We start from the raw sequence: 14,051 nt of genomic DNA, 5'->3' as shown, positions 1-14,051 counted from the left end.
ATATGGAAATGGAGATGCCAAATATCAACTAATTTAGTAGTTTAAAGAAATGATTTAAAAGCCAAATGTACCTTGGGGGGGGATGAAAATTTGAACTAGACAGTGTATCTAATAGGGGATCAGAGATAACATTAAAATCTCCTGCCACAATTAAAGGGGCATTCCCAATTTTTAACACTTCTGTAGTAAGAGTATTCCAAAACGTAGGATCATCCGCAGTAGGACCATAAACATTTAATAAAAATAAAATAGAGTCATAAACTTTAACAATTAGATATCTCCCATCTGTATCAGTAAACTTACTCAGAATCTGGCAATGAGATTTCTTCGCAAAGAGAATAGCGACATCATTTTTCTTGCCAGTAGCAGGAGAAGAAACAATATTATCAAGCCACTTTCTTTTCATATATTCTAAAATGTTATCATCAACATGAGTTTCTTGTATAAAGCAGAAATCGGCTTTAGAACTACCCAAATAATCTAAAATGTTAGTACGTTTAACTGGATGACGTAAACCTTTTACATTCAATGAAAGTACCTTAATATCAGCCATAAAAGAAAAAGAAGAAAAAGAAAGAAAAGAAGAGGATAGGAAACAACAGCAAAAATGATGAGAAATAAGTAGCTCCAAGAAGTATAAAAGGGAGAAGGAGAAAAAAAAAACTTAGAAAAAAGACAAACAAGATACATAAATAAAAACAGTGAAACGCACACACGTTCTACAAGCGTGGCCAGAACCGCTGGAGCCCAAAAATGTATAAATTACTCATAAATCTGTCAGCAAAGTTCAAACTGGAAAGAGTCAGGTAGTAGGGTCATGAGTATCCATTGAATGGTGAACTTGTTGATCAAGAAAGTGTCAATTCTTCCGGTCGTTGAAAGGATTTGGAGAAGTTATCTTTCCATATGCGCATTGAAGATGGATCAAAAAGTCCATATTTGAAACCAAGACTTCTTAACTGTGGACGAAAGGCAGCAAAATCCTTACGTATTGCAACAGTTTCTTTGGCAAAGTCTTGGAGAATAAAAATTGTATTGCCATTTACCATCAGCGAGGGAATTTCTCTTGCAGCTTTTCTTATCAAAACGAGATGATGATGAAGAAGGACTTTAAATATCAATTGCCTAGGTTTAGTATGGTGAGGGTTGCGATGAGAAGGGATTCTATGGGCTTTATCCACTTCAAATTGTTCTGGAAACTTGGTATTTAAAAGACCAGGAATCAAATTTTCCAAATATAAACGACAATTAGAACCCTCAACTTCTTCAGGCAAATTAAAAATGCGAAGGTTGTTCTGTTTATTGCGATTTTCCATATCCAAAAGCTGAGAATGCATAGGAAGTATTTTCGCCACTAATGGTGTAAACGCATCCACTTTAGTTTTATTATTTTGTATTTTGATGGAATTATTAGAAATGTTCATAGACAAACAAGCCATGTCTTTACGCACACTTTTAATTTCTGGCGCAATATTTTCAGTATTAACAAGCAGCGCTTCAATTTCTTCCAAAATTAATGAAAGAGAAGTTTCAGAGGACTCCACTACCTTTGATTTAACTGGAGGAGGCGAACCTTGCTGTCTCTTTTTATTGTTGACTGGATTTTTATTTTCCCTTTTGAGGACAAAAAACCCACAAAAAGGCTGAATTGAAAGTCAAATACGCAATAATAATGCGATGAAGTGAAAAGAGCAATGAAAAATTCTTCAAAAGCACTGGTGCAGCTTTTAGCCACGCTAAACAGGGCTGTGGGCGTGGCTAGGCCCAAGCCAGGCCCCTGAGAAGCACTCCTCCCCCTGGACATACAAAGCAGGCAGTACCTGATTGAGAGGCTGAGAGGAGGAGCCAGGGGGCAAGAAACAGTACTTCCGGCGAGCAGAAAAGCCTCAAAACAAAAGGATGGGAGCCGCTTTACATCTTAAGCGACCTCATTTGCGCTTCAAAGCTGACAGGAAAATCGTCGTTATTAATAAAAACGGGCCGTCGGAGCTCAGACGGCGGCGGCCATGTTGGTTTACGCGCTCGCGCGTCTCCCGTCCCTTCTACTTTTTAACATCCTGAAAATGTTTCAAGTAGCATGCATTGTGAGCTAGTGACACAAATGTGCATTAGATGACAGTTCCACATGCAAGGCCTGCAAGAACACTACTTATTTGAAGAGAGGTGAATGCAGAATACCTTTTTACTGCGAAACAATGGAACTTATCCTGCTTGGAGTCGAAGGTTGTCCTAGGCTGAAGTCTTCTCCAATTTCCACTTTTTATCTGTAGCAAAATAGTCAAAATAAACACCTTCACTTACAACCTGAAGCTGAAAAGACACTGAACGTGCAAATAGGTGCAGTTACTGCAAGTTGTTTTCATAAACTAAATAAAGAATTCCATTCCTGGACCCGGAGGTGAGGAATATGTTCACTTTTGCAACTGTATTTACCATTAGTAACCTTGTGACACCATAAAACTACCGTTCCGATCAACCATAAAGAAGGTGATGAAAAACAACTTTAACCAATCACAGTACTCTAAAATAGTATAACAGTCCTTCTTCATTACATATGGCCATGCTTTCGTTGCTGCTCTGGCAACCATCAGTTAAGGGATCTTGCTGTTTTTTGGTATTGCCTTAGTTTGTAATGGCTAAGTGCTGTTTTCTGACATTTGTATAGTAACCCCCCTTTACTCCGTACAGTCTGGTGCTGTGGGACCACACTTTAGTGATCCTGACGTGGGTGCTGCAGTAATGACAGACTAGTACCATAGAGACGCTCTGGCTTCATCTCGGCGGCAGGCGTGAAATCTAATCTCCTCCTCTGATTCGCAAAATTGTAAGAAGAGCTTGGCCTGCCCCGCTGCACCTGTAGCAAGACGTCCATTGCCTTTTTTTTATTGAGTTTTATGTATCGCAAACTTGAACCGAAGGTATCGGGTATCAGAACGCTTTACATAGCACCATTGTATTACATGAGGACACATTAATTTTTGTTAGGCACGGGGAGATTAAGTGATTTTCCCTGAATCACAGGATGTTAAGCGTAATTGCTGAGACTCGAACCCAGTTCCCCAGATTCGAGGTCGACTGCCCTAGCCGTTAGGCCAACTCCTCTCCCCAAGAGGCGCTTGGGGTGGGGCAGCATTTATACACAATACGTCTGATGTGGTATGGGCATCCCACTGTGGGTCTGTATGTTGATTGGTGTACAGTTTACCACAGGAATAGGGGGGCCTAGCTGTGCACCCCAGATATTCAGAAGGGGTGAGATCTGTCCCAGGCACGGACCTTACTTCTGAGCATGGGGGGAAACGTTTTCTCCCGCAGACCCAAACCGCCACATCAGAACCCCTAGACAGTGATGGAGACCCAGGTGCCTCGAGGCCATGGCGTCTGTTGGGAAACGCAATTCTAATCACTGCATCCACTCCTTCAGGGTATTTCACATCTGTCATGCTGTACTCAGATGAGCTTCTGCACCCCCATTCTCAGAAGAGACCCAGGGAGAGAAAGTTGCTGCTTATGTTGCTGGTAGTCTCTGGAAGCCTATAGAGAAAGTTGTCCAAGCATGCCTAAAGCACCCCTCCTTACACTGAAAAGTAGCTTTGACACCAGAAACCGACACCAGGATGGCCACATTCCTGGGTAAATATGTGGAAGATTCAAGGAAAGACTTCGACCGCTCATGGCTGTCTTGCCAGGATAAGCTGCTAGAGGTTACCAGCCCCCTCACTAAAATACTAGACATGGCAGAAGAAGCCAAGCAATCGGCATCCCTTATCTCCCTTGAGAATCTGTCTGCCTGGACCCAGCTAGCAATCATTTCTTAGGAAACGCTAATTGCCCTCTTTCTACTGAGAGGTGCAGATCGCTTCTCATAAAAGTAGATCCTAAGCTGGGAGATCTGACTTGTCAGAGGCAGTATTATTAGCTAAAGGGGGCTTGTTTGGAGACCCTTTCCTAAAAGAGCTAGGGTAGTTTGTTGTGGTGTTTACATATATAAAACGTTATAAATAAATAAATAAATAAATAAGATTCCTCGATAAGGCACAGGCCTCCATGAAGCACATTTTTGCCTAAAAGGCAATCCCGGGGCAGTCTGCTTGTGGTGGTGGGCACTCGGCTTGGCTCCTCCCAAACCACAGCAAGAGGCCAAGGCTCCCAATAAGGATAATGGCAGGACTAGCTGAAGTTCGGCGGCTTTTTTCCATCCAGAGGTCTTCACCGCCAGCGGGGAGTCAGACAAGGCTCCAGTGGCAACACACGCGGAGCCAACTCAGAGAGTACAAGTGTTCTCCCTTCTTCCCGACATAAAAATGAGCGGGCAGTTAGCACATTTCATCCACAACTCGAGACGGATCACAGCAGATGCGTGTGTACTGCAGACGGTTCAAGGATTCCAAATAGTGTTTTACGGTACCCCTCGACAAAGGCAAAGACGTGGGCCCCTTTCTTTTTCGGAGCAAGAGTTTCTACTCATCTCACAGGAGGTGGGACAATTGCTGAGAAAAGGATGAATAGCTTTATCTGTCATTCATCCCTGTGGTTTCGTCAGCAATCTTTTTTTTGGTAGAAAAGAGAGATGGGGTTCAATGTCCAATAATCAACCTAAAAGAAGTCAAAGAGTGGCTGGTGTATCAACACTTCAAGATGGAGGGTAGCCATCTTCTAGGGGAGTGGAGAAGTGTGGCTCAGTGGTTAGAGGCGGCAGACCCGGAAGCTGAGATCGACCGTGGACCAGGGTTCGATTCCCCGCCTCGGCGGGTCTCGGGCCCATAAATTCCACGGTCTCGACAATTCTGGCTCCGGTGCCTACTCGACTCACCGGGTCACACTCTGCGACTCTGGGCAATAGCTTGCTTAATCTCCACATGGGCCCCTCGCGGCGGGATGCCTGGCTTTCACCTTGTGGACACCCTGCCGGGGTTTCTCACAGGGGAATACCAGGACGGGTTCCCTAAGCAAGCGCGGAGATGCCCCAGGGTAAGTCCTGCGCTATATAAGTTTCATACATTTACATTTACATTTACATCTCCTGAGACCTCACGATCAGATGGGGCAGTGGAATGTGTAAGACACATATCTGACGGTTTCAGTTTTTCCTCCACACCACCAGTTCCTGCACTTTCTATGAGATGGTTAACCCTACGGGCAGTGCTTAATTTGTAAAATAAGAAGTACAGGTGCCCAAATGTTTTCGTAAGAGGCCACCACCCACTTTCCTGGCTCGACCCACATCCTCCATAGGCTCCTCCCACTTCCACTATTCGCTCCATTGATATGTATCACATGAAGTGGCCTAGATAATGACTGAGGGAGCAACTTAGGGTAAAAAGGCTAATAAGTCAAAGGCAAGACAGATTTTTGTGCAGCGCACATCCTGGACTAGTTTTTTGAAGGCGCTCTAAAAGTGAAAATGAACAAAAAGGCTATTTGTTCCGTGAAAAAGTATTTGCCTATGATCACACCATTTGATCAAGCATGAAAGCAAGAATTGACCCCACTTTCACACACTAATTCATCAAACTCACGCAGCGGTAACATAGGAATTAAGGTGCTAGCAGTTTAGTGCAGTACAGCCTGTACAGCACTCCAATACAAAGTGATCCCACGGGAGTCGGTGGTGCACAACGAGCACACAAACAAAGATGGAATTACACTGCACCCAGACATTGTCTGATCTAGGCAGTGAGGCGGGCAAAAGGTACATAGGCACTTTCAGCTTGCTCCTCAATTGCCGCGCAGGCCTTACTGAAAACTTCAGCTTGCGCTTGCACTGGCCCAGCCTGCCATACCGTATCTCAGGTCTTCACAACAGGCTGCTGTGCTGAAATCACTAACATGATGATGCATTGTGATGATCGTGCCTGGACCTCAGTAGACCAGTCTGTGAAAACAGATCAGCAGCCATCCGAAGGACAGGTACATTTATTTTTAAATAATTATCAAGTCCACTGCGAAGGGAGAAAAATGTCATTGCTTCGGCCCTGTCAAATAAGCACTGGTGCTGAGCACCGCAAATCACTAGCACAAATTAAGCACTGCCTACTGGTTTACAACTCTTCCATTCAACCTCTCATTGGCGTCTTGGTTTTTCACCAAGGTTCTACGTCTGCTAATGGAAATTTTCGATCCCAAGGGGTACGTCTGATTGTATACTTGGATGATATTCTTGTAATGGATCAGTGCCCAAAGAGACTATCAGAGCATCTGCACATGGCAGTCCCCTTCCTTGAAGGTCTCTGCTTCATCATCTACTAGAAGAAATCATTCCTTACCCCCCTCACAGAGGACAACGTTTTTTTGGGTTTTGTGCTACACTCCAAGGAGACAACATTTAGCCTTTCCTCGAGCAAAATCACAAAGATAGGACAAAAGGTTTGCAAGACTCTTGCGCCAAACAATCTCCCTGAGACAAACTGCCCGGATTGTCGGTCTGCTATCAATTCAGACCACATTTACGGGCCCACTTCAATACAGGGCCCTATTACGTATAAAATTATATCACCCGTGCAAAGGCCTGACATATTTGGAGCAAGTCCCGCTGACCAACGACACCAAGGAACAAATGAGATGGTGGCTCCCACAAAAGGAAGCATCGAATGGAAGGAAAATATTCGGAGACAGTCCGGATATCGTCAAAGAGAATTGCCCACAGGAGTAAAGTGGGCTGCAGAAGAGGAACTGTTACAAATCAACTTATGGAACGTCTGTGGTGTTTGTCAAAATATATATAGGGGCCTCCTTCGAATATGAATAAAAGGAATAGGACCAAGGGGATAAACCCCAACAAATATTTTAACAAAAGGGGTCCTACCAATATATATATTTCCTCCCAAATGCCCTGAGCTTTACAGAGGTCACACGATGCAGCTCCTACCATCCGGTCGTGTGACCTCTGTAAAGCTCAGGGCATTTGGGAGGAAATGTTAAATACACGGCAGCCTTGGCCGTGGCAGAGGAGCACCATTCCCCACAACTGAAAGGGAAGGCTTGGAAAGGAACTTTTTCTCTCCGTGTAAGCATGCAGCTCCATGGCAAAACGAAGCCTGCAGTTTGGCAACCAAACCTACTCAAGGACTAAAACAAGCGTTTTAACAAACTTCACAGAGACAATGAATTTTTCGACTCACCTCAGAGACTACGTGAACCAGCATGCCATTGTGCAACTCTTGTGTGTAACGCCCAAAGTGGGTGGTGTTCTCAATAAAGCAACAAATAAGAGACAACACTGGTGAGTCAGTCATTTTCACTGTGGAACAGCCCATGAAGAAGAGGCGTTGGCCTCGAAACGCGTCGGGTAATCCTTAAAATGAAATGGGGAATCCTTAAAATGAAATGGATGCAAAAAACTGCAAGCAGCCTCGCTTGTAGACCGGATGGTAGGAGCTGCATCGTGTGACCTCTGTAAAGCTCAGGACATTTGGGAGGAAATATATATATATATATTACCTTCTACAGGGAATCAATCCAACTGAACCAGACAACACTGCATATTTATAAAGGCATGCTACTTTGTCTTGTATTATTTATTTATACATTATTGTTTCAATTTATATTTTTCATATAACCCATTATTAATTTTTTATTACAGAGCGGCGTGGTTCAGCCGCAGGGATCACGAACCGAGCGTTGAGCGCTGCAGTTCCCGGACACAGAGAACCAAAGGAAGGATTGTTACAAGCCGGGAGCAGTGACTGCTGGTAAAAACGAAGTCCGTGAAGCCTCACAACGCGGAAGCCAAGGGAGAAGGTAAGCGTGTGAGTGAAGAGCTTTGAATATAAATGCTAACACGGCAATAACAAATTGGAAACGCATGAGATCGTAATACCAGCTCAGCTTGCAAAACGTGAGCCGCGGGTGGAGTCCGTAACGGCATAACCTTCGACGACGGTGCCTCCGTAGACGATACTTTCTTCGTCGACGATGCGCTCGTCGACGATTCATTCCTCGTCGACGTCTTCGTCGTCGACGTCTTCGTCGTCAACCCTCCCGTCGACGGTGGACTCTTCATCGACGATGTCGTCGTCGACGGGGCAATCTTCGTCGTCGACGAGGTCTTGGACGTCGACGACGGCTTCAGCAGTATTATAGATGGAATAGGCTTACCAGCTGACGATGATGAAGGAGTGGTCGTCGTCGATGAGAAAACCGACGCCGCTGTCGTCGTCGACACAGTCGTCGTCGCTGTGGAGACGGAAACTGGCGCCACAACTCTTTTTTGCGTCGAGGAGGATGTCGCAAGCTTACTGGACGACTGCGTAGGCTTCTTAAATGCCTGAGAGCCCTTTTCAGACACTGAAGATTTTGTCGATCTTGCCTCTGAAGATTTCTTTTGTACCTTCATAGGAGGAGTGTCTGAGGGGCCAGGGGACTCCACCCTTGGCCTCTTCAGGGAGACTTCTGAGGTCATTGAAAAGCTTCCCTCTGAGGAATCCACATTTTCCCTCTTTTTAAGCCTGTCCAGCCAGATGAGCAGGCGACCTTCTCTGTCCCTCAAGGTCTTGTTAGGGAAAGACCTACATATCTTACAGTCTTTAGGTATGTGGTCAGGATAAAGGCAATATAAGCATAGGTCATGCTTGTCTTCCACATGTAGCCTTTTCTTTCCACATGAAGAGCAGGCCCTGAAAAGGGCTTTCTTCTGGGATTCAGACATGCCAGAATTTTGAAGAAATAAATCACTTACTCCAATGATAAGTGGTTTGAAGTAATCCTGTTCGAGATTTTTGGAGAAAGAACTCACTTTTAAAAGTGAACAAGTTGGTTTTGAAGAGATCCTGAGGAGAACTCAGGTTGGAGACTCCCTAGCACAACGTGCGGTAGAAAATCTGAGAGACTGAGGCTCCGGTCAGGAAGGTTCTAGAGGGAGGTGATAGCTGATTGGCTGGCTCTAAGAGTTTGGTCCTTTTTACATAAGGACAAGGATAGGCTACTAAGGTGAGGCCCTTAGGCCTATTTTTCTCTATGTATGTCTATAGGACATTACTTTTCTATGTACCGGAGGCTCCCGTCTCGACGACGGGGAATGATTCAGGCATGTGAATCTATGAAAGACACCCCTAATACTGGATAATGGGCTTTTCCTTTAGTCCAAACTATGCCTGCTTAACCATGGGATACTGGGAAAGGGAGGTAGCGTGGTAAGCTGAAAGTGACGAATTTCTGAATAAGATCATTATGTGGAAAAGATTCATGGATGATCTTTTCATCATATGGGATGGCACGGAAGAGGAGTTTCGAGAGAACTTCGAAATTTTAAACAGTAGCACCCAATTGAAATTCACATTTGAATCAAGCAGAGACCGTGTAGTATTTCTTGATACAGAAATCTACATTAGGGACAATCAGATCCACACCACCCTGCATCGTAAGAGCACTGCCACTAACTCGACTTTGGAAGCAACCAGTTTTCATCAAGAATCCCTAAAAGCAAGTATCCCATTTGGGGAATTCCTCAGAATAAGACAAATCTGTAGTGAGGAAGAAGAGTGGGAAAAACATGGCCAACATACAGCGGAACGATTTAAGAAGAGGAAATATAACAACAAAATAGTTTTGAAAAGTTGGGAAAAAGCTAATCAAAAGTCAAGAGAAGAATGCCTAATGCCAAAACGACAACAACCAAAAAACAACATGATGGAGAAGGAGCCAATACGTTTAATCATGGACTTTTCAGTTGAGAGCAAACAAGTCATGAATATACTGAGAAAAAATTGGAAAATCCTCCCGCTGGACAGCACAGTTAAAGAAGTGGTGGGGAAACACCCAGTGGTAACATATCGTAGGTCAAGGAACCTGAAGGATCATTTAATTCACAGCCATTTCAAACCCAAAAAGAAGGAGGGTGATTGGCTGAAAATAAAAGGGATTTGTGAAATGCCACATGTGCAAGGTGTGCCAGATAGCAAAACAAACTAAAGTGTTCAAATTGAGAAATGAAAAACCTTGGGAGATTAGACAACTAATAACGTGCAAAACACAATATGTTGTATACATAGTAGAATGCCCGTGCCCACTGCAGTACGTGGGCAGCACAATTTGCGAGTTAAAAAACCGGATACTGGAACACGGGAGAGAGACGGTGCATAAAGACCGTACCAATGCTGTCGCGAAGCACATGGAACAACACCATCAAGGGGACTGGAAACAACTCAAATTCTATGGAATAGACACAGTCCCACATATGAAAAGAGGTGGGGACAGAGAAAGGGAACTTTGCCGAAAAGAATCAAGATACATCAAACTAAGGACAATGCACCCGTATGGGCTCAACCAATCGGAAGAACTGTATATACACCTTTGAATAAGAAATGATCTATGAAAGTATAGCACTCCGTGAGTAAACTTCAAGTGAAAGGAAAAAAAAAGATCTCAACAAACTTCAAAAAAACTTAAAAATAAAAGAAATGGTAAAGAAGATGGAAAGAAAGGTTGGTCCAACAAAAAAGAACAAAAAGTGGCAAAATTGAACTTCACAAAAATTTCAAGGAATAAGAGCTAAGAAGAAAAATCAAATAAAATAAAAGCAAAATAGTGAATAAAAAGAAGTGATAAATAGCTCCAGTTCACAAACTAAGCACAAAGAGAAGAATGAGGAATCAGCATAAGAAGAAAAATAACACCTCCCACCAAAGGGAAAATATAAGTTGGAAACAAACAATCCAAATTGAAACTTGAAAGTAGGAAAAATAAAGGGGAAAGTGAATAGTGAAACTGAGAACTGTTGGACAATGCCAAATAAATGGATTTATGTTGTAAATAAGGAATGTTGACCAAAAGATCGAAAAACAATGTTTATAGGCCAAGACCTATTTTCTTTTAATTAAAACTATAACCTCCAGAATGCTTTGAGACAATGTGCACACTAAACAGGAAATGCTACGATGTGGCTTTAAAAGAACTGACTTCCTGTGATCAGGTGATCGTGAGCAAGGGAGAGGTGCTCCCGAAAGGCGTTGATCAGTGTTTGTCTTTTTCTGCAATTATGCTATCTCAAGGCTAAAAATCAAATAAAAATAGCAAAATATCCTTAAATACGAGAGTTCGTCCCGTTTATCTTCCTGTTGAAGCGGCGTGGTTCAGCCGCAGGGATCACGAACCGAGCGTTGCAGTTCCCGGACACAGAGAACCAAAGGAAGGAATATATATATATATATTACCTTCTACAGGGAATCAATCCAACTGAACCAGACAACACTGCATATTTATAAAGGCATGCTACTTTGTCTTGTATTATTTGTTTATACATTATTTTTTCAATTTATATTTTTCATATAACCCATTATTCATTTTTAGGTCTCGGCAACGAGAACTATTGTCGCCGAGTAAGCTCGCAAGGGAGTACAGAGCGGTGCACGAGCCGACCAGGGTCTGTGGACGCGCACACACAAAGGCAGGCAGGCAGGCACACACCAGACACACACAGACAGACACACGCACGCACACACACACACACACACCCTCCCTCTCTGCCCACTACCTCTCTGCCGCCCCCCTCTACCCCCACTCACCGGGCTCTTTCCCTCTGCAGCGGGTCAGTCACGGCAGCAGGCAGGCTCGGTGTCTTCTCCGGCGATCTTCAGCTGATGTGCACGCTCACGCTGCGTCTCCTGCGCGCCCACCACGCTGTTTCGCGCCCGTTGATCCTCAGCTTGTGATTACTACTACTCCTAACCCGGATTCTAAATTACTATTTCTTGGTTCTCTAACTCCACTCTGTTGATTCGTAACAAACGGATATTCAGCACATTTCACAGTCTCGCTTTTGCTTCTCATAAATACAATAAGATTATTTTAAGCAATGTCTACCCTTCTTTTGGTCCTGTGCCTATTATGCTTCGGACTATAGAGTTTTAGAAAGTGTGGTGGAAGATTCCATGATATCAGTGGTGTGCACAGTGCAGAGTGAGTGTGCAGAGTGCAGAGTAGTGAGGGCAGAGTAGTGAGTGCAGAGTAGTGAGTGCAGAGTAGTGAGTGCAGAGTAGTGAGTGCAGAGTAGTTAGTGCAGAGTAGTGAGTGCAGAGTGAGTGCAGAGTGAGTGCAGAGTGTGAGGGCAGAGAGAGTGTGCAGAGAGTGTGCAGTGTAGTGAGTGCAGAGTAGTGAGTGCAGAGTAGTGAGTGCAGAGTAGTGAGTGCAGAGGAGTGAGTGCAGAGGAGTGAGTGCGCAGAGTAGTGAGTGCGCAGAGTAGTGAGTGCGCAGAGTAGTGAGTGCGCAGAGTAGTGAGTGCAGAGTAGTGAGTGCAGAGTAGTGAGTGCAGAGTAGTGAGTGCAGAGTAGTGAGTGCGCAGAGTAGTGAGTGCGCAGAGTAGTGAGTGCGCAGAGTAGTGAGTGCAGAGTAGTGAGTGCAGAGTAGTGAGTAGTGAGTGCAGAGTAGTGAGTGCAGAGTAGTGAGTAGTGAGTGCAGAGTAGTGAGTGCAGAGTAGTGAGTAGTGAGTGCAGAGTAGTGAGTAGTGAGTGCAGAGTAGTGAGTAGTGAGTGCAGAGTAGTGAGTGCAGAGTGCAGAGTAGTGAGTGCAGAGTAGTGAGCAGTGAGTGCAGAGTAGTGAGTGCAGAGTGCAGAGTAGTGAGTAGTGAGTGCAGAGTAGTGAGTAGTGAGTGCAGATTAGTGAGTAGTGAGTGCAGAGTAGTGGATGCAGAGTAGTGAGTGCAGAGTAGTGAGTGCAGAGTAGTGAGTGCAGAGTAGTGAGTGCAGAGTAGTGAGTGCAGAGTAGTGAGTGCAGAGTAGTGAGTGCAGAGTAGTGAGTGCAGAGTAGTGAGTGCAGAGTAGTGAGTAGTGAGTGCAGAGTAGTGAGTAGTGAGTGCAGAGTGCAGAGTAGTGAGTGCAGAGTAGTGAGTGGTGAGTGCAGAGTAGTGAGTGCAGAGTAGTGAGTGGTGAGTGCAGAGTAGTGAGTGCAGAGTAGTGAGTGCAGAGTAGTGAGTGCAGAGTAGTGAGTGCAGAGTAGTGAGTGCAGAGTAGTGAGTGCAGAGTAGTGAGTGCAGAGTAGTGAGTGCGCAGAGTAGTGAGTGCAGAGTAGTGAGTGCAGAGTGCAGAGTAGTGAGTGCAGAGTAGTGAGTGCAGAGTGCAGAGTAGTGAGTGCAGAGTGCAGAGTAGTGAGTGCAGAGTGCAGAGTAGTGAGTGCAGAGTAGTGAGTGCAGAGTAGTGAGTGCAGAGTAGTGAGTGCAGAGTAGTGAGTGCAGAGTAGTGAGTAGTGAGTGCAGAGTAGTGAGTAGTGAGTGCAGAGTAGTGAGTAGTGAGTGCAGAGTAGTGAGTAGTGAGTGCAGAGTAGTGAGTAGTGAGTGCGCAGAGTAGTGAGTGCGCAGAGTAGTGAGTGCGCAGAGTAGTGAGTGCGCAGAGTAGTGAGTGCGCAGAGTAGTGAGTGCGCAGAGTAGTGAGTGCAGAGTAGTGAGTGCAGAGTAGTGAGTGCAGAGTAGTGAGTGCAGAGTAGTGAGTGCAGAGTAGTGAGTGCAGAGTAGTGAGTAGTGAGTGCGCAGAGTAGTGAGTGCGTAGAGTAGTGAGTGCGCAGAGTAGTGAGTGCGCAGAGTAGTGAGTGCGCAGAGTAGTGAGTGCGCAGAGTAGTGAGTGCGCAGAGTAGTGAGTGCAGAGTAGTGAGTGCAGAGTAGTGAGTAGTGAGTAGTGAGTGCAGAGTGCAGAGTAGTGAGTGCAGAGTGCAGAGTAGTGAGTGCAGAGTGCAGAGTAGTGAGTGCAGAGTGCAGAGTAGTGAGTGCAGAGTGCAGAGTAGTGAGTGCAGAGTAGTGAGTGCAGAGTAGTGAGTGCAGAGTGCAGAGTAGTGAGTGCAGAGTGCAGAGTAGTGAGTGCAGAGTGCAGAGTAGTGAGTGCAGAGTGCAGAGTAGTGAGTGCAGAGTGCAGAGTAGTGAGTGCAGAGTAGTGAGTGCAGAGTAGTGAGTGCAGAGTAGTGAGTGCAGAGTGCAGAGTAGTGAGTGCAGAGTAGTGAGTGCAGAGTAGTGAGTGCAGAGTAGTGAGTGCAGAGTAGTGAGTGCAGAGTAGTGAGTGCAGAGTAGTGAGTGCAGAGTAGTGAGTGCAGTGCAGGTGAGTGCAGTGCAGGTGAGTGCAGTGCGTGCAGTG

At 45.0% G+C, this 14,051-nt stretch overlaps 1 protein-coding gene across 2 annotated transcripts in view; it reads right to left on the bottom strand.

The window, feature by feature from the left end:
• Window positions 1-14,051, bottom strand: part of CHID1 (chitinase domain containing 1) — a 1,625,859-nt gene that overhangs the window by 1,543,429 nt on the left and 68,379 nt on the right. Inside the window, exon 2 of one of the 2 annotated variants that reach the window (XM_078684036.1) lies at window positions 2,179-2,264. The exons of the other annotated variant lie outside the window; for it this stretch is intronic. The gene's annotated coding sequence lies outside the window, so the exon portion shown is untranslated. The remainder of the gene's footprint in view (window positions 1-2,178; window positions 2,265-14,051) is intronic. 2 annotated transcript variants of the gene reach the window in all.

Source organism: Lissotriton helveticus, chromosome 3_1, assembly GCF_964261635.1.
Source record: "Lissotriton helveticus chromosome 3_1, aLisHel1.1, whole genome shotgun sequence".
Taxonomy (NCBI): domain Eukaryota; kingdom Metazoa; phylum Chordata; class Amphibia; order Caudata; family Salamandridae; genus Lissotriton; species Lissotriton helveticus.
This window is presented reverse-complemented; position numbering and strand designations above follow the sequence as displayed.